Source organism: Hibiscus syriacus, unplaced genomic scaffold (assembly GCF_006381635.1).
Source record: "Hibiscus syriacus cultivar Baekdansim isolate YM2019G1 unplaced genomic scaffold, ASM638163v2 tig00111774_pilon, whole genome shotgun sequence".
Taxonomy (NCBI): Eukaryota; Viridiplantae; Streptophyta; class Magnoliopsida; order Malvales; family Malvaceae; genus Hibiscus; species Hibiscus syriacus.
In genome coordinates, this window is record NW_024063175.1 from 1,743,801 (window position 1) to 1,767,500 (window position 23,700).

A 23,700-nucleotide genomic window follows, 5' to 3' on the forward strand; every position below is an offset into this window, starting at 1 on the left:
AAGTGCCTATATGCCTTGTGCTCTAATTCAACTAGTAAATGACATGCTTTCACATAGACTAATCGGAATGGTGACATATCCAATGGGGTTTTATAGGTTGTGTGATATTCTAATAAAGCTTCATCTAAATGCAAATACCAATATTTCTTTAAAGGATTCATAACCTTTTCCAAAATGTGCTTGATTTCATGGTTAGATACCTCATCTTGTCCATTAGATTGAGGATGATATGTTGTAGTAATGCAATATTTCACCCCATACCAGAGCAAAGCATTTTTAACTTGCTTATACTTGAAGTGGGAACCCTTATCACTAATAAAAGCTCTCGGTGTTCAAAAGCAAATGAAAATGTTTTTGTGAAGAAACTTCAAAACCTATTTAGCATCACTCGAAGGTAATGCTAGAGTTTCAACCCACTTGGAAATGTAGTCTACAGTAACAAGAATATAGAGATTCTCAAATGATGGCAGATAAGGTCCCATAAAAACTAATCCCCAAACATCAAACAATTTTATATCCAATATTATTTGCATTGACATTTCATTGCAGTAAGAAATACTAGTAGTTCGTTGATAATTGTCAAAATTCTTGACAAATTCATTATCGTCCTTAAAAAAACTTATCCAATAGCAATCGCATTGAAGGACGTTTGCAGCAGTGTGTATTAATCAAAAGTTACCATCGTAGGACGCATCATGATAGTGATGTGGTATGATTTGTGTCTCACATTCTGGAATGCATCATCTTAAAATTTGATCATTACATTGCTTGAACAAGTATGGTTCATCCCAATAATAGAACGTCACCTTCCTAAAAAAATTCTTCATTTCTCAGTAGCTAAGGTCTGGTGGTAGTAATCCATTCACCAAATAATTCACAATATCAACAAACCTAGGTAATTCTTCGACAGAGAAAAAGTCTGTCATCTGGGAAATGGTCATAAATCACAACTTTGCTTCAATCTTCACTTCCTGATTCTATTCGAGATGAAAGATCGTAAACTTGGTTCTCTGTTCCTTTCTTGTTTTTTATCTCCACGTAGAACTCTTGTAGTAGTAACACCCACTGCATCAGTCTTGGTTTTGTATCCTTCATAAACAAGTGATTTAATGTTAAATGATCTGTATACGCAATCAACTTTGTTCCCACAAGATAGGATCAAAATTTATCAAATACATAGACAACAACAAGCAACTCCCTCTCGGTTATTATGTAATTAATATGTGCATCATTCAAAGTTCTACTCACATAGTGGATAGCATGGAAGATCTTATCCTTCCATTATCCCAGCATTGCACCAATAGCCTGATCACTTGCGCCACACATTAAATCAAAAGGGAAATTCCAATTAGGTGCGATAACAATGAGAGCATTGACCAATTCCAGCTTAATAGTTTCAAAGGCAAAAAATGCTTCATCATCAAAGACAAGTTTCTTGTTTTGCTCTAGCAATGAGCAAAGAGGTCTGGCAATCTTCAAAAGTCTTTAATGAATCATAGATAAAAGCTGGTGTATCGTAAGAAACTTCTTATAGCTTGGACATTAATTGGAGGTAGTAATTTCTTTATGACTTCCACTTTGTCTTTATCCACCTCAATGCATCGATATGATATGTGATGTCTCAGCATTATTCTTTTAGTCACCATAAAATTGAATTCTTCTCAATTTAGCACAAGATTGATGTCTTTGCATCAATTCAACATTGTAGCTAGATTGTCGAGACTTTGGTCGAAGCATTGAGAAAAGACTAAAACTTCATACATGAATATTTCAAGGAAGTATTCGACCATGTCAGAAATATGGCCATCATGCAACTTTAAAACGATGTTGGAGCATTGCAGAGACCAAAAGGCTTCATTCAAAATGAAAATGTACCATAAGGAAAAGTGAATGTAGTCTTATCTTGGTCTTCAATTACAATTACTATCTGGATGTATCCACTATATCCATCGAGGAAACAATATAATGTTTTCCGAGCACGTCTATCTAGCATATGATCAATAAATGTCAATGGAAAATGATCTTTCCTTTTTGTTTTGCTTATATTTCTATACTCTATTAAAATGTGCCTTCCAGTCATGGTGTGAATAGGAATTAACTTATCCTTTTCGTTGCAGGCAAAAATGATTCCACCCTTATTTGGTATGCACTACACAAGACTCACCCAATTGCTATCAAATATAGAATAAATGATTCCAACATCTAACCACTTGATGACTTGTTTACTAAAAACCTCCTTTATAATAGGGTTCAATATCCTCTGTTGCTCAAGTTTGGATCTTCCAACAATATTTTGTTCGTACAAAATGCAAGCCTAATTCCCTTTATGTCAGCAATGCTCCAGCCAATTACCCTTTTGTGATGCTTTATAACATTGAGAATTTTTTTCTTCTTTTAATGCGTTGAGCTTTGTTGCAACAATAACTGGAAATGTCTTGTTGTCCACAAGAAAGACATTCTTAAAATGCTCAGGTAGGGACTTTAGCTCAAGATTGGGGTTTCTTCGATTGAAGGAAGAAGAACCTTGATTGGCCTATAGGAAATTTTTAATGATTCAAAGTGTTGCACATACTTCCATTAGACTTGAGTAGTCTCACCCTCTTCTATTCCGCAACATAATGAACAACATTTTCAATGCTATGAAATTCATCCATATAATCTTGCATAATTGCATCAATGATTTCAATAGAATGGAATTTAGCATTGTCATTATATGTACTGAGATTTCAAACATTAAATGTAATATGCTCATCATTAAAACACATAGTAAGTTCTTCCTTTTTAACATTTATTAATTCTCTACCTATATCAAGGAATGGTCAACCAAGTATAATTGGCACATCTTGGTCAGCTTCGTAGTCCAAAATGATGAAATATATGGGGAAAATGAATTTATCCACTTGGATTAGAATATTGCCAACAATGCCATCAGGATATACTATAGAGCATTCGACAAGTTAAAGTGTCAGAGTGGTAGGCCTTGCTTCCCCACTTCTAAATTTCCTGAAAATGTAAAAAGGTATTAGGTTAATGTTGACACCTAAATCACATAATGCTTTACCTACAAATTGGTGATCAATGATGTAAGGGATAGTAAAACTCCCTATATCCTTTAATTTTGGTGGTAATATACTTGTATCCATGGCACTACACCCTGCAGTGAGTGTGATCGTTTCAAATCCTCCAATTCTTTGTTCAAAAATATCAACTTCATGAACTTGACATAATTCAAATTTGGTTCCAATTCTTCGATCAAAAGAATATTGAATGTTAATTGCTTTAGAAAATCAATGAATTTCTTGAGTAGGTGGTCCTTCTTGGTATTTTTAAATCGTTGAAGGAATGATGGATTTTGTTGCAAAGGCAATTAGGACAATATTGCTTGTGGCAATGTTTTTGACATTGTTGATGTAATATTTTGAAATTATTGCTCTCTCTAGCATTCAAGAACTTATGAACAAACACCAACACTCAGAAGTACTTTAATTTAATCCCTAAAATTTTAGATTTGATAACTATCCCCTTAAGAAATTTCGGCCTTGAAATTTTACAAGAAGGAAAAAGATGTGGGAACTGCTTTTCCGTGGACTATTGATTCTCTCATATGGTCTCTGTAAGATTACGGTTACTCCAAAGTACCTTAACCATAGGTATACATCCACTTCTCAAAACTCGATCCTCAGAGGCAAGAATCTGAATGGTCTCTTCCACATAACTCAGATCAGATCTTATCTCGATATCCTCAACAAAAATAATATGATATGAATAAGATCAGTAATGACTCAACATAGAGACATGAAAAAACATCATGAATACGCTCAAGTATTGGCGGTAACTCAAGATGATAAGCAACTAGACCAACTCAAAGGAGAATCTAGTAAGGTCTAATAAATCTTGGGCCCAACTTGCCTTTACGTCCAAATAAAAGTACCTTCTTCCAAGGAGATAACTTCATAAAGACTCAGTCACCCACGTTAAACTCAATATCCCATCTCTTTAGATATCCATAAGATTTTTGTCTATCCAACACAGTCTTAAGCCTGTCTCGAATAAACCTACTTGTATCCTCAATCTCCTGAATAAGATCAGCTCCCACAATCCTCCACTCAAATAATCAGTCCAATTTAACAGAGTTCAACACCTATACCATACAAGGCTTCGTACGGTGCCATATGAATATTAGACTGATAAATGCTATTGATGGTAAACTCAACCAACGGTAAATGATCCTCTCAATTGCCTTTGAAATCTATAATGCACCCTCTGAGTCCTCCAGAATTTGAACAACCTGTTTTGACTAACCATTTGGTTGTTGATAACTCTCCAAAAGAGTTATTATTTAGTTACTTTTCACTTAAGTTGAGCTTGAACTTTAGTATCATTAGAATAATTTTAGGTTTATTTTATCATATTTTGCATCATTTGTGCATTGGGAGTGAAATTATATATTTTGGGCTATTTTATGATATTTTGTTGTGAGTTGGTACGATGATGGCGTGACATTATTGATGTTGTAGACGTTGTTGTGAGATGATGTTGTGTTGGATTGTTGAGTTGAATCTGCAGCAACTGGTAACTCAACATGCAGGCATAGAATTTTTTGGAATCAAACAATTTTCCATTCCAGTTGTAAAATGGCTGGAAAATAAAGGAAAAATCATATTTTTCCTATTGGAAAATGCTTTGACCTTTTGGGCTTATAAAGTGGCTAGCCTTTATAATTTTCACATCTTCTCTTCTTCTCCATTAATTTCTCTAGCCTCCTTCTATATCTTATCCTCTATGGCAGCATCCATGGTAGCTTAAAATCACATTTGGGGAGTGTAGCAGCAGTCGTGGAGCATCCATATAGCAACGGTGATCGATTGGGTTTCAAGCTTTATTTTGGTTTCTTTGTTCAAAATAGGGAATATACTTTACTTATTTGGATAATTTATTTTTATTATGTTATTTGGATTTGGATAATTTAGAAATGACCATCCAACTCAGTTGGTAGAGCACAAGGTTCTTAACCTTGAGGTCGTGGGATCGTATCCCACTGAGGGCATTTCATAATTCGGAGGTCTCTTACGGAAGTTGCTCTCAACCTGGTGTTGGGGGTAGCCTACTATCTTACCTCCCCCTTACCCCATACATATGGGAAAAGGGACAGCCATTTTTTATTTGGATTTGGACATAAAGTATTTGATGAAATGCTTCTATATGGTTTTTACTTAAACACTACTTTTATGTGCTATATCTTTATTGGGTGTTTTTAGAAATATAAATTATTGAGATTGCAGGCTACTTTATTTATAGCATCGGTGTTTGTGAAAGTGAACTTAAACATATGGAGATGCATATTGCCGATTTTTTTTGTTATGTTAATTGCTTGATCAATGGTTTTGGTACGAAGCATTTGGTTAAGTGTTTAATTCTTGAAAGGGGGTTAAAGTGTTAATCATTGCAAGATACATAAATATTTTGTCACAGAAATATCATACTACAACTACCAAATGACAACAATATTTATTGGTCCATTGGTCTGTTTTCTATACTAAATGCTACCGTACTGCCTGCCTTTAATCATTATGTTTTCATCATTTTTCTATCATTTTTATTACCTTCTCATTTCAAAAACAATACACCTCTTTTATATTTGGAACAACAATTCTTGTTTAATACATTAGCTCTCTATGGGTTCGACATCCAAAGCTAAATAGCTTCCACTTTATTACCCTGATTCGATAGTGTATGCTTGCACTTTACTGTAGCATTATTATCAGCATCAATTTTTTGCCATCGTTTCCAGGGAGCAATGGTATTATGTTAGAGTTTTTTTCTTTGTTTTTTCTAACTTTGTTTATTCTCTGTTTGTAGGTACCTTTCTAGCATATCATTGCTGTGTTATAACCCGATGTAACATCCAAGAGTTAGAACTGTTTTATCTAGAAATCGAGTAAATTATCCATCGAAGAAGGTAACAACATCAATAAACAAACATGGTTCATTGTGTTGTCCCACCTTTACAAAATGTACCGATGTCATAACATTATTACAATATTGATGACCGCAACAAGCCCATTAGAGAACATGTTTTATTGACACTGGATGAACTAAATCCTGACATTATACGACCTACTATCCATGTTTCCCATTTTGAGTTAAAACCTGTAATTTTCCAAATGTTGCAATCAATAGGTCAGTATAGTGGGATGCACACCGAAGATCCAAGAGCACACTTGTAAGCATTCATTAAGTTGTGTGATTCTTTTATTCAAAAGAAAGTGTCAGATGAGGCCTTGAAGTTGAAGTTGTTTCCTTATTCGTTGTGTGACAAAACTAAAGCTTGGCTCAACTCGTTACCACATCGTGTTATAGCATCGTGGAATGAGCTTGCTCAAAAGTTCTTACTGCGAGTCAATCCTCCCAACATGAATGCAATGCTAAGGAATGATATTACCTCCTTCATGTAGTTAGAGGACAAGAATTTATGTGAAGCTTGGGATCATTTTAAGAACTTGTTGCAAAAGTGTCCAATGCATAGATTTCCCCATTGAACGTAAATAAAAATATTTTACAATGGGTTGAACATGTATACTCGCATGGTGGTTCATGCTTATGAAAATGGAGCATTGCTGGATAAAACATACAAAGAAGCCTATGATATTCTGGAAAGAATATCTAAAAATGATTATCAATACCCTAACATGAGGAACATGACCGATATGGTGAAAAAATTACAAGAACCAGGGGATATATATGAGGTAAAAGTCGTATTTCATCTCACTTTTGTTTATTGTGATGATGCGATAAACTATGAGGAGTGCCCACAAAACTTCGAGTCTATGTTGAATTATAATAGGAGTGACAACGTCAATGCATATGTGAACACCTACAACGTTAATTTCCAAAATTATCCAAATCTATCTTGGAGGAGACAAAATGTAGTCAATCCCAATGCATTGCAGGCAGACTTTGGAAATCCACAACAACACTACTAGTCGCAGCAGTAGTATACTTAGCAACAACCAAAGTTGCAACACCAATAATCATATCATCAAGTAATTCAACCACAACGATGCAACAACCAGTAAAACTATCAAGGGAAAACTTTCAACCAAGCTTCGACATTGTCATCACTTGAGTCTTTAATGAATGAGTATATGGCAAGTCATACAGCATTGCTGAGAGATTTGGAGAATCAAGTTGGACAGTTGGTAAATGTGTTGAACACCAAACAACAAAGATCGTTGCCAAGTGACACTGAAGTCACTAAAGCAAGTGGAAAATTTAATGCAATGAGAATTATGAAGCCATCAGAACAACGAGTGGACTCCAACTTGGGAAAAATAATGAGAATAAAAATAAAGAGAATGAGGAATGGCCTAAACCACAAACTAAATGCAAATAATCAGAAAAAGTGATTAAGTTATCAACATTTGATGTTGCAACAAAGAATGTTGGCCAGTGCAGCAATTCTAAGCCATTGCCACCAGCAATGCTAACAACACTACCACCTGCGATGCCATCACAATTGTCGCTGAAACCTAAAGGAAGGCCACCACCTCCATTTGTAATATCCCAAAATTTTGAAAAGTGACCAAATGTAAATTTTGAAAGTTAAGTGGCCAATGTATAAAAATAGAAAAAGTTCAAGGACTAAAGTGTAATTTTAAAAAATTTATGTAATCCAATTCTGTAAATGAATAGTTTACCATCGAGAATGGCGTTTCTGTGGGAATCAAGTTTTTACGGATTTTGTATTAAAAGCTATAAAGCGATAAAGTTTGAGAAAATTTCACATAATCGGATCGAATCGGATTTTTAGGAAATTTTGAAGGATGAAGAAACAAGGTTAAAAATGTCATTTCCATGACTTAAATATGTATGTTTTAATATCAACCATTGTATTTGAGATAGTTTTCCATATTCAATTTGGATCGTTGGATGAAAAATGGTTAGATTGTAATTTTGGAAAAATTTAAAGGGCAAAGTTGGTAACTACTAACTTATTAGTTTATTTTTTACCATTGGATGAATAAATTGACATGTGGCAAGTTGTGGAGCAATGGATTTCAAGGGAAAAATGATCATTCTGCATTAAATAATTTTATAATTAATTTTGATTTTTATTTATAATTTTCAAGAATTTGTTCATCTTTTTTCCATTGGTGTTCTGAGCTTCATCTAAGGTAAGAGAAACTTTCTTTTTGATTTTCAAGCTAATCTTTTAGGAATTTAGATGGAAACATGAAATAGAAAATTGTTCTCCATGAAATTCTCTACCATTTGGTACCATTAGTTCATGTTTCCATTCTTATAACATTGAATTATTGAATTTGATGGCTGAAGGGGATGTTAGTTTATGATTAACTAGGGCTTGATTATTGTATAGTTAATATTGGGGAACCATTTTCATGCTTGTATGGTGATTGAAACAACTTGGAAATTCATATAAAAATTTTCAACCAAGTTAGGGTTTTATGGAGATTGGTTGTTTGAATTGAAATTAATATGAATTTGATAGTAGATAAATGGAAATGATGTTTAGAAGTTAAATTCATGCTTGAATCAAGTTGGAAAATAAGCCTAAAGTGACCTTTCATATTTGCCCATGGTGTATAAATTAGGGGAAAATATGTAAAAATTTCTTTAAGGTTAGAATTGATGAATGAATCAAGCTTTATAAAGTTCTTTGAATCAATTTAGAAGCTTATGAAGTCTTAGGGACCAAAATGTAAAAAGAAATAAGTTCTGGTTTAAAATGAAAATTAACATGAAGCTGAAGAGTAATGTATAAATATGTGATTATAATATTGGAATTTAATTGTTGGATGCTTGAAATTGAAGATTTAAATGGCAAGGACTTTTTGAATAAATTGGAAATTTTGAGATAAATTCTCAAAAAAATCATTTTAAGGGTTAAATGATGGAATATGAGATGGTTAGAGGAATTATAAGATGACATGAGTATTTGGAGGATTGAAGTTATAATTTTCAATATTTTGGTTAGTTTGGATGTTTTAAAATGGATTTAGAATCGAATAAATATCGATAGGATTTTTATGAATTTATTACTAAGTTGTGCCTAGGTTAATAAGATACTAATTTATGCTTTGAAATTTGTATATGATGGATAAATAATGCTTGTGTAGATCGTGATAACAATCAAGTTCAAAGATATTCAAAATCAAAGGAAAAATTTCAAGAGTAAATGAATATCGATAGTAGGATTTCTAGTGAGGCATTATCAGGTGAGTGCATTCTTACTATACCTTTATATATATAATGTGAGGAAGAGTTGTGATGAGTCAACCTCAAATGTTTTGAAATAAATAGGTTTTGAATCATTTTATGATTATTTTCATAATGCCTATTAAATAATTTTTGAATGATTTGGCTTAGGATGAGCCAATCTTGAAAGTTTAATAATGAAAATATTTTTTGATTTATATTATGTTATTTTCTTAATATTTTATTGAGTGATTTGAATGATTTTGGGTATGAACTGCCCAACACATACTTATATGATAATTTGATACATTCGTGTTTATGAAATTTTGACATTTCAATGGTATATGGATTTAAATATAAGGCCCATTGTATGTGCATTAAGAGTTGATGGTACAATTGGCATGCCAAGAGTTTGAGTGTTTATTGATCGATCTTACACGGTACATTCGTGTGCATTCTACGTGACACATTATGTGCAATTCTATGTGGCACTATTTGTGCATTGAAGAAATTCATGATGTTGATCATTATGATATTCATGATTTATACAGTGATACTATGTTTTACAGTACCTATATATTATATGTGGCACTTTAAGTGCATATTCTCTACGTGGCAGTTTCGACTGCATATTTGTGCTCACTCACATATGACTCACGTATCATGCATTCTCATTCATCATACAATGGGGTGTGAATTGAAATGAAAGTGAAACGTACATGTTTGATAGATTTTATTGAAAGTAAAATTTTATATGAAGTTTTTATATTATGTTATATGTATTATATTTTCTTATACATGTTTTTTTATTATTCTTACCTTTATTATTGCTAGTATTATATTGTCTCAATAATTAGCGTATGATGATTTTCATGTGCATGTAGAAGAAAGCATAAGGAGAAAGAAGCCAGGTTCAACATCATCTTTTTGAAGAATCAAATCTGCTCCATATCTAGTATGACATCTTTTGAATATTAACAGAATTGGTTGGCATGTATATTACATGTGTAGATACTCGTTTTGTCCGGACCATTGTCATAAATCTGCACCCAACAGTAAAACAGAAGCGAAAGCAGTGAAATCAAACCAAAGTCAAGAAAATACCTAACCCTAAAAATCAGGGGATGATTTCACCTAAACCCTTCATTATTTTACCTAATCCAAAGAAAATTAAGAGGCAAGAGTCAAGGGATTTTGTGGAAAGAAAAGAAATAAATTGGGGGGATTTTCTGGTTTTGGGGAGAAGAAAAAAAAGAAAGGTGAGGCCATTTTCTTTTAGTAGAGAGCATTTTTCATCGGAAAAAAAAACAGATTGTAAACGGAGACTGGGAGGTTTTTCTTCTACCATAATAAAAAAAGAGAGATGTATTTGGCTCCCAATAATCAATAAATGGTCAGTGTAAGCAAAGGGTTTTGCTCCTTTCGATTTGGTGAATTAACATAAAGTAGTATAAATTTCTTGAGGTATTCAATTTCATTTTTTGATTTTCAATGTGTGGTGAGTGTGTGGGTGTATTGTTTCGAAATATAAAAAATAAGATACTCCTTTCATTTTTTTCAGTAAAGTAATACCAATACAAGTTTTTTAAGGTTTTTTATTTTATTTCTTAGCAACCATTTTTATCATTTCTTTCCCTTGATTTGAAATACAAAACATAGAGAGGTAGGTGATTGAGTTTTTTTTTACCTTAGTGGTTTGAGTTCCTCGATTGGAGTTGGCTAGTCATAGCGCGTCTGGTTATCGATTTAGGGTATAGGTTTGGTTTATATGGGGTTCTCAAAGAAAATGGTTCAAGAGGTGGTTTCATTGGGATTTATTCACTTTTAGGAAATAGATGTATTTAGGATCTAGTCAGCTCTTTGTCGAAGTTGGAAAATATGATGGCCATGGCTTTGGCCCCTGGTTTTGTTAAACGAAAGAGAGAGTGAGGAGCTTAGAGAGGAGCGGCGAAGGAAGATAGCATAAAACATGGATTTTTTCTTTATTAAACCCTAATTTAGTTTATAAATCACCCACTAAACATAGTTTATAAATCATCCACTAAACTGCCAAAAGCTTAGGTGACCCATGTTTTGGAGTCAAGTGGGGTTAGGTTCACGCACAAATGGACCAGATTATGCTAGTGGAGGTTCACTTGTTTTTAGGGTGGAGGTTCACTTGTTTTTAGGGTGAATGTGTTATTTTCTGTAAGGGCTCCGCCCAATTTCATTGCATCTTAGTCCTCAAATCAAAGCTTTTTATGTTTCTGATTATCTTTAAAGTTTACAAGCATTTTATTTTAGTCCCTAGTCTTAGTCAGTTTAAGTCTTTATTTGATTATGCATTGAATATGTCATCTTTGAAGCTTTTTATTTTAATCCTATATAAGTTTGAGGGATTTATTCTTGATTCCAGTGCTTGTAAATTGATTGAGTTATATTTTAGTCCCTTGCATTATTGTTGTGATATGACTTATTCCCTTTTGGTTTGCATGAAATTTAATATTTTCATGAAGTCCAAATGCATATAATGTTTTGCATATAATTGGCTCCATGCTTACCAAATATTATTTATGCTCATTGAGTTAATATATATTTATATGTATTTCCTATAAATGCTTGTTGTACAAATGGTGGCTTTTATGTCTTATATTCATGTGTGTGTTATATAACCTATATATATATATGTGTGTGTTGGCATATAAATGGTTATTTCGTATCTCATGAACCCATGCGTAATGAATAGCTATATATATGTATGCACCATGCGAGTATCCCATAGTAAATAATAGTCGTTTTATCAAATAGGATTCCGTCTTTTAATTTCATCAATTAATTTAATGTATAAGTCATATGAATTTTATTGTTAAAACATTGATATAATTGCATGTATTTTTCGTTCGATATGTATGATATTCTCATGAGCATAACTCGACTCATCTTAAATAATTGGATTAAGGGTAATACTCTTTTATTTTAAAATCGTTTTTGAAGGGATTGTCTTAACTTATTAGAGAGCCGCTTTTGATGATTTTGAATTAAAAGTGTATCCCATTAGTGCCGCTTTTGATGATTTTGAATTAAAAGTGTATCCCATTAGTGACACCTAAAAATTGATTCGTCACTTTAGAATTTAGGAATGGAAGAAAAACAAATGTTTGGCTATTTAAATTTTTCGGGAAAAGGTTGTTATAACTCATCTAAGATCTGATCTTGATATTGTTAAATAATTGAATATTCTTTATCTTTCTAAAAGGCTGGGTAATTTTAATTTAATCTATTTTGGTGCTTTGGAATATTGTAAAATTCGTATGTTGTTGTTTTGTTGGGGATCATAAATCAAATTAAAATTTAATTTGTAAAGTTCATTGCAAAGACATTAATTAATCAGCTAGGTACCGATTTAGGGCGATGTAGGGGGTGTTAATCCTTCCCCACGCGTAACCGACGCCTGAACTCATTTTTTGGTAACGCGGACCTCCATTTGTTGTTTTAATTAAAATTATTTTTTAAATAACAAAAACATTTTTGGGTGCCCAATCACACCCTAATCAAGGGTTGGTGGCGACTTTTCGAACCATTTTTTTTTATCATAAAGGAAATCCTAAATTTTTCGAAATGAAAGGTTTTAAATCACATTAATTTTTAATTAATCAATTAAGAGGTAAATTAAAAATATGTGTGGTTTTGAAAATCTCACTTTCACTTCTTTAAGGAAAAAATAGTTATGACAGCTTGTCGACTCCGTTGGGGACTTTTATTTAGAAAGTCAGGATGATAGTCGATTAATTAATTGTCTTTGCAAAAGAAAGTTATAAGTTCATTCTAATTTGGTTTTTGATCCCTTTTTTGTCTTAAATTTTTGTTTGCATTTTAATTTGTGATTTGATTAACTAATAAATATTTGTACTAACATGTGATTCACATGTTTTAGTTTCCTAACCTTCACTTTAGTCTATTGTTTTTTCTTGGATCGAGGCAAAGGATTATGAGTTTCCCCCACTATCACTATAACCTTTCAATATTTAGAGCCTTCTAACTGTGCTCTATCCCATTAGGTAGGGGTGAACGCTACGCTTACGTGAGAAAAATTATTTTTCTCCGCATGGGCTTTAGCAAGTAACCTCTGGGGTACATATGCCTCATGTTTACGAGTGAAATATTGAGTTTCCTCGCATGGACATGGGGAAATACATCCTCTTGAATTGAACTCGATTCGTTTTAAGCCTATAATGGGTGAGGATCGAGGGTCTGGCAAGCCCAAGGGGGCACCAGCAAAGGACAATTCGAGGACCCTGTTAGTAATACCAAACCTATGTCCGTCTTATACTGAATCTTTGTACGCGGTTCTTCAAAAGTCTTAAGGGGGGAAACTCATTCTAACCTTTTCCTTGAATTTATTTATTTTTACAAGAAGTATAAGAACTAGAAAAGTATGCTGTTAGGTTTTATATTTCTGTATGAAGCATGTAAACTAAGAAAAATGTGGTTAGAATTTAGTTGATGAAAGCATGAGGGCAAAATGTTGGGTAGATTACATGTTGGTAAGGTTTATGATGTATATATTTTCGATTTTTATATATTTTGTTGTTTTTTATTTTATTCTTCGATTATTCATTGTATATACTAACATCGTGTTGTTTTTGTTTTTGTTTTAATTTATTATTATTGCATTGCATGGTCAATTGTAAAGAAAGGCATTGGTTCACGAAGTGGTCCTCAAAGTAGAAGGTTGTTATAAAATGGACAAGAGTTTTTATAACAAGGAATAAAGAATGCAGAAATGAGGTCATGGTCAGAAGAAACTCATAGAAAGAAGGGTTATAGTTTGACAAAAGACTATATATCAGTACTATCAGAGGTCGCTCCAGTCAGTCTGAAGCAAAACGATCTGCAAGAGCTACATGAAATCTAGGAGAGTTAGAAATCTGATACGAAGTATGCTTTCTGGAAAAAGTATGGTGACATAGCCCTTTTATTGTATGTGAAAGTAAATGAACCCTTGATCAAAGCTCTCATCCAATTTTGGAATCTAGCATATAATTGTTTCACTTTCAACAAGGAGGACATGACTCCCACGTTAGAAGAGTACACCTCCCTGTTTCATTTCGAAATTATATACTTGGATAGAATCTACTCGAAGGCCACAAGAGTACAACTCTTCAAAAGCAAGCTCGCAAAGATTACTGGAATGGGGGAGAAGTGGGTTGCTAACCAAATTCAAAAGAAATAAGAGTCCAATTGTTTCCCTTGTTTGTGCCTTAATGAACTTATTGTCAAACATAGCGATATCGAAAAGAGCATGGAGATGTTCGCTTTGGGAATTTACGATTTAGTGATTTTCCCAAAAAATCTTTATCATATAGAATCGGCCGTAGTTGATTTATTTGAGCATTTGGAAATGAAAGTCAATCTTGTTCCTACAGTCTTGGCAGAGACATTCAGGTCGCTTAACAGTTGCAAAAGAGCATAGAGTAGTCGTTTCACTGGGTGTGTCTAGTTGCTTACGGTATGGATACGTAGGCACTTCTAGAAGATTGATCAAGAGTACAGTCATCGGTTCTCAACTGCCTACTCACCCTTAAAAGATTTCCTCACCAAAGAATGGCCTGAGCATCTCACAAGAAAAGATTGGGTTTCACTTTTCAGGAATCTACAAGTTCATGATATAGTGTGGCGCGTCCCCTGGTTAGCTTTTGTCGATGTATTGTACAAATGTGGGGATTTCGATTGGGTAACTCTATTAGGGTTATGGGGTGGAGTAGGTTATGATTCACTAATGGTGTTAAGGCAATTTGGTGCACATCAATTTGTCCCAGCTACATCCAGCTTGAGTACATCCGAATTTGTGTACTACAGAGATCACTACAAGAAAACCGCTCGTTTAATGTCATATGCATGGAGGTCAACCTTCTGAATCGATTTGGTAGCAGTCGAGGTCATGTTGGCACTAGATTATATGGCATGGAGAGCTATAAGGAAGAATGATGGCATTCCCTTAGTGGATCGTGATCAAGTTATTCCTTTGGAAGCACAGTTCAGATACTTTTCGTCTAAGTTGGAAATATTGAAGAATGAATATGAAGCCGAAATTGCCAAAAAATGAGGCAGAATATAAACTCTTAGGCAAGAGAATTTCATGTTAGACCTCGATAAGGGGTTTTATAGTAAACAATTTGAGATGATGCGAAAGAGAAAAGATGATGTTGAGACCAATTTCGCTAGCCTACAGAACGATTACCGAAAGATAAATCGGGTCTGGGAAATTGTCGGACTAGGAAAGACTTCAGAGCAGTGGAAGTTGGAGCTCAAGGCTGAAAAGGATCGTCGAGTTAAGGACGTCAGGCTGAAAGAGAACGTCGGATTAGAGAATTAGAAGTAGAGAATAAGAAAAAAGATCAAGAACTCGATATAGAGAAGAAGTCCTGGGCTAGTGCACTGAGTAGCAAAATAAAAGAAGCTAAAGAATTGAGATAAATGCACACTTTGAGCAAAAAGCGATAAAAGGAGCTCACTTTTGAATAACAAAGGTTTCAAGCTAATATTGAAGAACTCAAAGTTGAAAATCAAAGCAGATTAAGCGAAATAAAGTAGGGAAAACGAAGAATAGAATAATTAGAAATCGAGAAAGATAATATGTTCAAAGGGTTCATAATGGAGATGAATAGCATGCAAAGTGAACTTGAGATTAGAAGACAAGGAATAGACGAGCTCGAAGCTGAAAAGAGGCGAAGCAAGGAGGAATTGGAATTAGAAAGATAACATCGAGAGCATGTGCTCCAAGGCAAGCAGGATGAAGTGTTCCTTTGGATACAAAGATGCAGAATAAAGAACGAGCGAATAGAGGTCCTCAATCAAGAGATGCAGGAGATGAAAGCAAGGTATGAGGAAGAGTTAGCTAGGGCTAAGGAAAAGAATGAAGAGTATAGTACCTACATTATGCAGCTCAAAAACTCCTTATTTATAGAAAATAGTCAACGTTGGCCGACAGATCTAAGGGTTAGCCTCTAAGAGAATGTTGCTTTATGAAAAAAAGGTTCATGATTTAGCGGGTGCCTTGTGAAGCTGCCAATTACAAATCACTGGTCTTGAGCGTACTATCCGAAGCACCAGGAAGTAATGGCAGAACTCGAGTGATCACTTTAAAAACTGGAAAACAAATGTGAATCACATAATTAGTGAAACCATGAATCAATTAAGTTGTGTTGCAAGGCAGTTGGGAGAGATGGATATCCAAGCGAGAGTCATCCAGAGCTATACAAATCCAGTATCAGATTTGAGAAAAAGGGTTAATTGGCTTGTCAATGAGATAATGGAGTTGAGCACTAGAGCTCGGCCTTTTCTGTAATGGATTTTTCTTGTAATGATAATTGATTTTGTCCTAAATGAAAGTTATTCTAAGACTGATCACGTCTTATGAATCAATGCCTTTCTGCATATATTTTCATTTTATTTACAATTTAACTATTGTGTTCTGTATTTTATTCGTACTTTTATGACTTTGTATTCATCATTTTATTCCCAAATAGTTTGCATTCATATTCAAAACATCAAAATTAACAATAAAGGGTACACTATAGAATACTGAAAACTTACAAGCATCCATATAACACCAGGAAGAAAGTCATGGATGAAAAAATTGCTCAAATTGAGAAAGCTCAACTGAAGTTGCAAGAGAATATAAAGAAAATGCAAGAAGACCTGGTGAATGCCCAGAATGAGATGTTTGCTAATTTTGTAAGCTTGTTGGGGGGAAAGAATCCGGAACATGGAAAGAGTCTTGTGCCAAGAACTGAGGAACCACTTTATCCTCCATTGTTCACCCCGGCACAATCTCAGAATATTCAAGAGACACCTATTCATACTGGGAAAGTATACATCAATCCTATCGGTGCTTCTGTGAATTTGTATCCTGGATCTAGTTCACATCCTGAAGAACATTTATATCACCAGGTTCCAAACCTTGATGAAGAAGCAAAAAAAGACCAAAACAAGCAATTACAGGAATAATATGAACAGTTAGCAAGCGAAGTCTGGGCTATGAAAGAATACACTAGCATGTATGGACTTAACGCTAAAGAATTAAGTTTAGTTCCTGATTTGGTCCTACCTCCAAAGTTCAAGACTCCTGACTTTGAGAAATTTGACGGTACCAGATTTCCCTCCGCTCATATTATGATGTTTTGTAGGAAAATGACTGGTTACATAGGGGATGATCAGCTATTGATCCATTGCTTCCAAGAAAGCTTAACAGGTTCAGCACTACGATGGTATAATCAACTGAGCAGAGCTGATATAAGGTCATGGAAAAATCTGACTAAATCCTTTCTCGACCAGTATAAACATGTGAAATATGTTAGGACTAACAGAATAATGTTGCAAGACATGGAAAAAAGTCTAATGAGAATTTTAGACAATACGCTCAGAGGTGGAGGGAGGTAGCAGTACAAGTTCATCCACCATTGGAAGAGGAAGAAACAAATATGCTTTTCATTAATACCTTAAAGGCTCTTTTTGTCTCGCACCTTATTGGTAATCCTTCTGAAGTTTTGTTGATATGGGAGAAATGATCGAAATGGCGATTAAAAACGGAAAGCTCGAGGGAGGAGAGTCCAACAAGAGAGCGTCAATGAGGAAAAAAGAAAATGAATTCAGCAACATGAGGCAGTATGATTCCAATAACATCACAGTGTCCCGACCTTAGGGAACGGTAGCACCACCCCAAAATGACAATAGACAAGATTCAAGGGACCCGAGGAGAGAGAGGCCTCAATTCGATCCAATTCCTATGACTTATAAGGAGTTGTTTCATGTATTATACGATAGGCATGTAGTTTCACCTTATCATGTGGCACCTATACAACCTCCGTATCCCAAATGGTACGAAGCTAGTGTTAAGTGCGAATACCATACAGGGAATCTCGGACATTCTATTGAAAATTGAATTACATTCAAAAAGGTCATTCAATCTTTGAGAACAAGGAATATCATCAATTTTGGTGATAGCGAACAAGCAAATATAGCCCAGAATCCATTGCCAAACAACACAGGAGCAGGAATTAACGTAGTCAAAGAAGAGAAAGGAATAAGGATTATAAGGAAGGTTAGTGAGGTGGTATCACCCATGTCTTGGGTATAGTGCCAAATGGTTAAAGTATGATTGATGAAGCCCAGTCTTCCATGTGAACAATTTAACAGTGGAGATGTATGCCATTACCATAGTTGTGCATGACACAGTATAAAACGGTGTCCTGATTTCTTAAAGCTGGTGCAAAAGATGATGGATAGTAAAGAAATCGAATTCTTTAAAGAAATCAAGTTGATCTAATAGAGAGTTTCAATGAAAATAGACTAAGGGAGTTGAGGAACACCTGTTATTGTTGACTTCACACAAGCACTCAGAAATTTTATATTTTAGATTAATGTACCTGCACTATCTCTGCTAAATGAAGTCTATGAAGTTTCAACAAATGAAAGATTTTAGAGAACTGAAATAGAAGTGTTCTAGAAGGTCTAGTGATTGATTATGCTAGTTGCATCATTTTGTATACATCTGATTAAAATACCAAGCTAAAGAAGAGGGGCATGTCGTAAGGTTCACAAGGACCAAAGAAGAAATGACATTTCGATGACTGAAATCGTAGAAACTTTAAGGAGCTAACCTGAAACCAACTCATCAATTTTTGACACTTGTCAAAGAGGTATAACTTTGAAAGATTAAAAGAGTTGTTTATTCTTTTGATATTTAGTGAACTCATGTTCTATGATTTGCTCCAATTGTGAGCCTAAAAAAAGGACATTTTTCTTAAACGAACTTTCCACATTTTGAAAATAAAAAGAAAGAAAAGATTTTCAAATAGGACAGTCTCTCTGGAGAGTTCTAGCCTAAAATTGACAAAGGTCCCTCATACCTAGAAGTTTAGAATTAGAAAGTGGGGCAAATAATTGGAATGTTAGGGAGCGAGAAAAGCATATTTTTGCAAAGAAATGCAATGGTATACCATGGTGTGGGAGAAATGAAGATGAGTAGATCAAGAAGTGAACCAAGATTGCATGAGCACCTTTACACTTCTATTAATCAAGAAAAGCATGCATTACACATACATGAATTTGCATCTTTTCATCAAACATCCATCATCTTATGTAATGAAAACTTTAATTTTTCCCTCTCACGAGAGTACCATTAAAAATTTCTATTGAAATTCTGTCTTTTTCAATGACCTCAGCAAGAGGGAGCAATCATCTTCAGATTCAACATTTCTAAACATATTTTGTCTCACTTTAGACAGTCTCATTTAAAGCAGAAAATTTATTTCACTTGAGATTGTTTTTCTTTAAAACCCATATTTGTCTCGCTTGAGACAATTTTTACTCAAAAGAAGACATTTCATTTCACTTAAAATTGTTTTTAAAACAAGATTTATCTCGCTTGAGATTCTTTCACTCGAAACAGAAAATTTCATCTCGCTTGAGATAGTTTCATTTGAAATAGAAGATTTTATCTCGCTTGAGATAGTTTCACTCGAAACAAAAGATTTTATCTCGCTTGAGATTGTTTCACTCGAAACAGAAGATTTTATCTTGCTAGAGATTGTTTCACTTAAAACAAAAGATTTATCTCGCTTGAGATAGTTTCACTCGAAACAGAAGATTTCATATCGCTTGGGATAGTTTCACTTGAAACAGAAGATTTTATCTCGCTTTAGATAGTTTCACTCGAAACAGAAGATTTTATCTCTCTTGAGATTGTTTCACTCGAAAAAGAATATTTTTTCTCGCTTGATATTGTTTCCCTCGAAACAGAAGATTTTATCTCACTTGAGATATTTTCACTCGAAACCAAAGATTTATCTCACTTGAGATTATTTTTCTTAAAACAAACTACTCTGAGGGATTGACATTTCAAATGGAGAGTTTATAGTGAGAAGAACTCATCCGATAGATGAAGAATAAGTTCATAATGAGAAGATCTTGTTCAATCTATCACTTGATTCATGGCATTTCGAATCAGTGATACCTCGCTTGAGGGATTGACATTTCCGATAGAGAGTTCATAATGAGAAGAACTCATCCAATAAGAGAGAATAAGTTCATAATTAGAAGAACTTGTTCAATCTTTGTCTGATTCCATCATAGAAGAAGGAAGAAGAAGTTAATAATGAGAAGAATTTGTTCAACTTTTGCTTAAATCCATCACAGAAGGAGATGGATCTTCATTTCCAATGGAAGAGTTAATAATGAGAAGAACTCATCCAAAGAAGAAGAAGTTCATAATGAGAAAAACTTATTCAACCTTTGCTCAAATCCATCACAGAAAGAGGTGGATCAACATTTCAATAGAAAGGTTCATAATGAGAAGAACTCATTCGAACAGAAGAGTGGAAAGTTCATAATGAGAAGAACTTGGAACTCAAAATCTCACTTGATGGACTTAACAGATGAAAATTGGCACCTTACGTCTTTCCTCTATTCCTGTTTCATAGCAACGAGCAAAGAGGGGCAGTTGTAATCACCAATTTTCACCTAATAAAAATTAAAAGTCAAAAAAAGCCTTACCCTACTCCTGCCCAAGCATTGCTGCTGCCACCACCAATCGAGTAGGCCATGCCCTGTGCTCACCATTCCCCTACCATACTTTCCCTGCAGAAAAGAGAGCAAGAAGAGCACTCAATGGAAGGGTTTTTCATTTTTTATCCTAATTTGTAATGGATATATAACCCAAAAAAAATCAATGAATTGTAACTTTCTTCTTCGACAATCAAAAAACACACAAAAAAATTCAACAAATTCCAAGCAGATTCAAAAACCAAAAGAAAAATATATAGGTATTTGTTTGGGTCTCCATTTTTTCACGTTTTTGGTTTTCACATGCATGAACATGTAAAGAAAAAATTAAAAGAGAGTGGAGAGAGAGAGTGACCAGTTACCTTGTTTTGGGCGTCGGTCAGCGGTCGTTGGTCACCAGAGTTGGTGAGTAGCCACCGATTTACGGTGGTTGGATGGAGGAGTGTAGCCCATGATGGGCGTTTGGGTCTCGGCCGAAGTGAGATAGATAAGAAGGGGAAGTCTTTAGTGCATTCGAGTTTCGTTTGGGCTTCCCTCGGTTGTCAGTCAGAGTAAAAAGAGAGGCTACCATTGTTTAGTAGCTGGTGTCGGTAAGTGACTTTGTGGATTGGTAGGAGATGGCCTTCTCGGCCGTGGATAAAGAAAAGAAAATGAAAGAGGGGGAGGGATTTTTTTTCACATGCTGCAGGAAGGAATAAAATGAGGGGTTTTGTTTTTAAACTTTTGGGTAAATCATGCAATAGGTCCTCAAATTCCAATACATGTTTTGCTTTGGCTCCAAAATTTAAGGGTTATTCACGCTTCAACTCCCAGACTTCTACCATGTATTTGCATCTTAGTCACCATATTTTTGTGTTTTTATTTGTTGTGATTTTAACCCCCTGTTTTGTTTTATTTTAATTTGGTCACTATTTTGTTATGTTATTTATTTCAAGTTAACTATTAACTTTCATTTTATTGCATATTAACACTAACATTTTATTTTTATTGCTCTTTTATTTTTGTATTTAATTTTATTTACATTTAAATTTATGCCTTTTATTTTTATTTATTTAATTTTAGTCCTTATATTTTATTTACTTTATTTTTTTATCTTTTATTTTTGTCCCTTATTTTTTAGCAATTTAATTTCAGTCCTTTAATTATTGCACTTTAGTTTCTATTTATTTTATTTTAATTATATATATATATATATATTCCATATTTTTATCATATTGAATGCCTTATTTTACTATCTTGCATTATGGTCTTTATGTTATTTATGATTTCATTTATGATTGTGTTTCATTTAAGTACTTATATTTGTGATACTTATTTTTGGTCTTTGCTTTTTATTGTATATATATTTTTGCTTGCTTTTTATTGCATATATATTTTTGCTATTAAAGTCCAAACATTTATCATCTAGCATGATTAATAAAATTTATCAAAATATTTGTTCACTTTGTCTAATATATTTAAGCTCTGAAATATGATTATTCATGCCTACTTTAGTTATATTCATAGTAGATAGATTGTAATATTACATTTAATTTGTTAATTCTTAATTTTCCTTCTTTTCTATGTCAATTTGTTCGTGCATATAGATCTATATGAGGCTTTCATATATATATATATATATATATATATGAAAGCCTCATAAGCGTAACTCAACCTAAATTGGTAACTACTTCTATAGTTTATCATTTATAATTTGGCTTAATATAAAATAATTGCCCAAATTATACCCTTTGTCCCATTTAGGTGCCTAAACTTTTTTTCGGTCAATTTAGGTGTCTAACGTTGCAAAATTTATCATTTTAAGTGTTAGGTCCATAACAACTGTTAAAGAATTATGTTCTCTGACACATGTCCCATTTATAGAATTTTGAAATTTTTATTTTTAAAAAAATATTTTAAAAAATAAAAAGTATTTTTCCCAATTAACCTGCGTCATCTTCCTCCCCCCACCCCTACCACTGCATCAACCCCTGCCAGATTCCCAAATAGTATGTTAACCTTGCGTTAAATAGTCAACAGTGAGGGTGACCAAACGATCGACTGCAATGGTCGATCAAACGATCAAACGATCAAACGATCGACTGTCACGGTTTGCCAAATGAATTTAGTGAATTTTTAAAGATTTGAATGTTTGAGATTTAGGGATCTAGGTATTTGAATGTTTGGGATCTTAAGGATTTAAGTTTAGAAATTTTATGGATTAGAGCAACGACCGATCACTAGGTGGGTAGCGATAATTAAAGTGGTTGTTCATCGACGACGGCGATTACTGATGTTTGGGTTTAGAATTAAGGTTTTTAATGTTTTTGGGATTTTTTGAGTTTTAAAAAAATTGGATTTTTTTAAAAACAACTTATAATTTTGAACTTTTTTATTTTAAATAAAAGTTTCAAAATTCTATAAATATGATATGTGTTAGATAATAGAATTTTTTAATTGTCGTTACATGCCAGACACTTAAAATAGTGACTTTTGTAACGTTAGACACTTAGATTGACTGAAAAATAGTTTAGACATCTAAATAAAAAAATTAATTTAAGCATTTTTTATATTAAGCCTTGTTTTTTACATGATTTCTCTAATTTACCCTTCCAAAAAAATTAGTGGTGGAACTAAGTTGGGATAAATGGATATTAAAAAAAAAAGGAATAAATGGGACCATGGCCCCAATACTTGGGAAAATTACCATTAACCCTTTGAAATTTTCAAAAATTTTATTCATCCCTTTAAATATTTAAAAAGGTACTTTATTTTTTAAAAATTATTAAAAGTTTACACCAATATATATTTATAAATTCATTTTTCAAAATATAATTTTTCTGTATACAATTTAAATTCTCATAAAAAATAAAAAATATAAATATGAATTTCTTTTAAAATATGAATTTCTTTTAAAATATGAATTTCTGTTATAAGTAAAAGTTTTAAAACCAATAAAAA

At 33.5% G+C, this 23,700-nt stretch overlaps 1 non-coding gene across 1 annotated transcript; it reads right to left on the reverse strand.

Annotated features, from left to right (window-relative positions):
• Positions 1–6,422: 6,422 nt before the first annotated feature.
• LOC120170258 lies at positions 6,423–6,529 on the reverse strand. Its single transcript, XR_005520752.1, has one exon. It is a non-coding gene; the product is annotated as a small nucleolar RNA R71 (small nucleolar RNA).
• Positions 6,530–23,700: the final 17,171 nt, after the last annotated feature.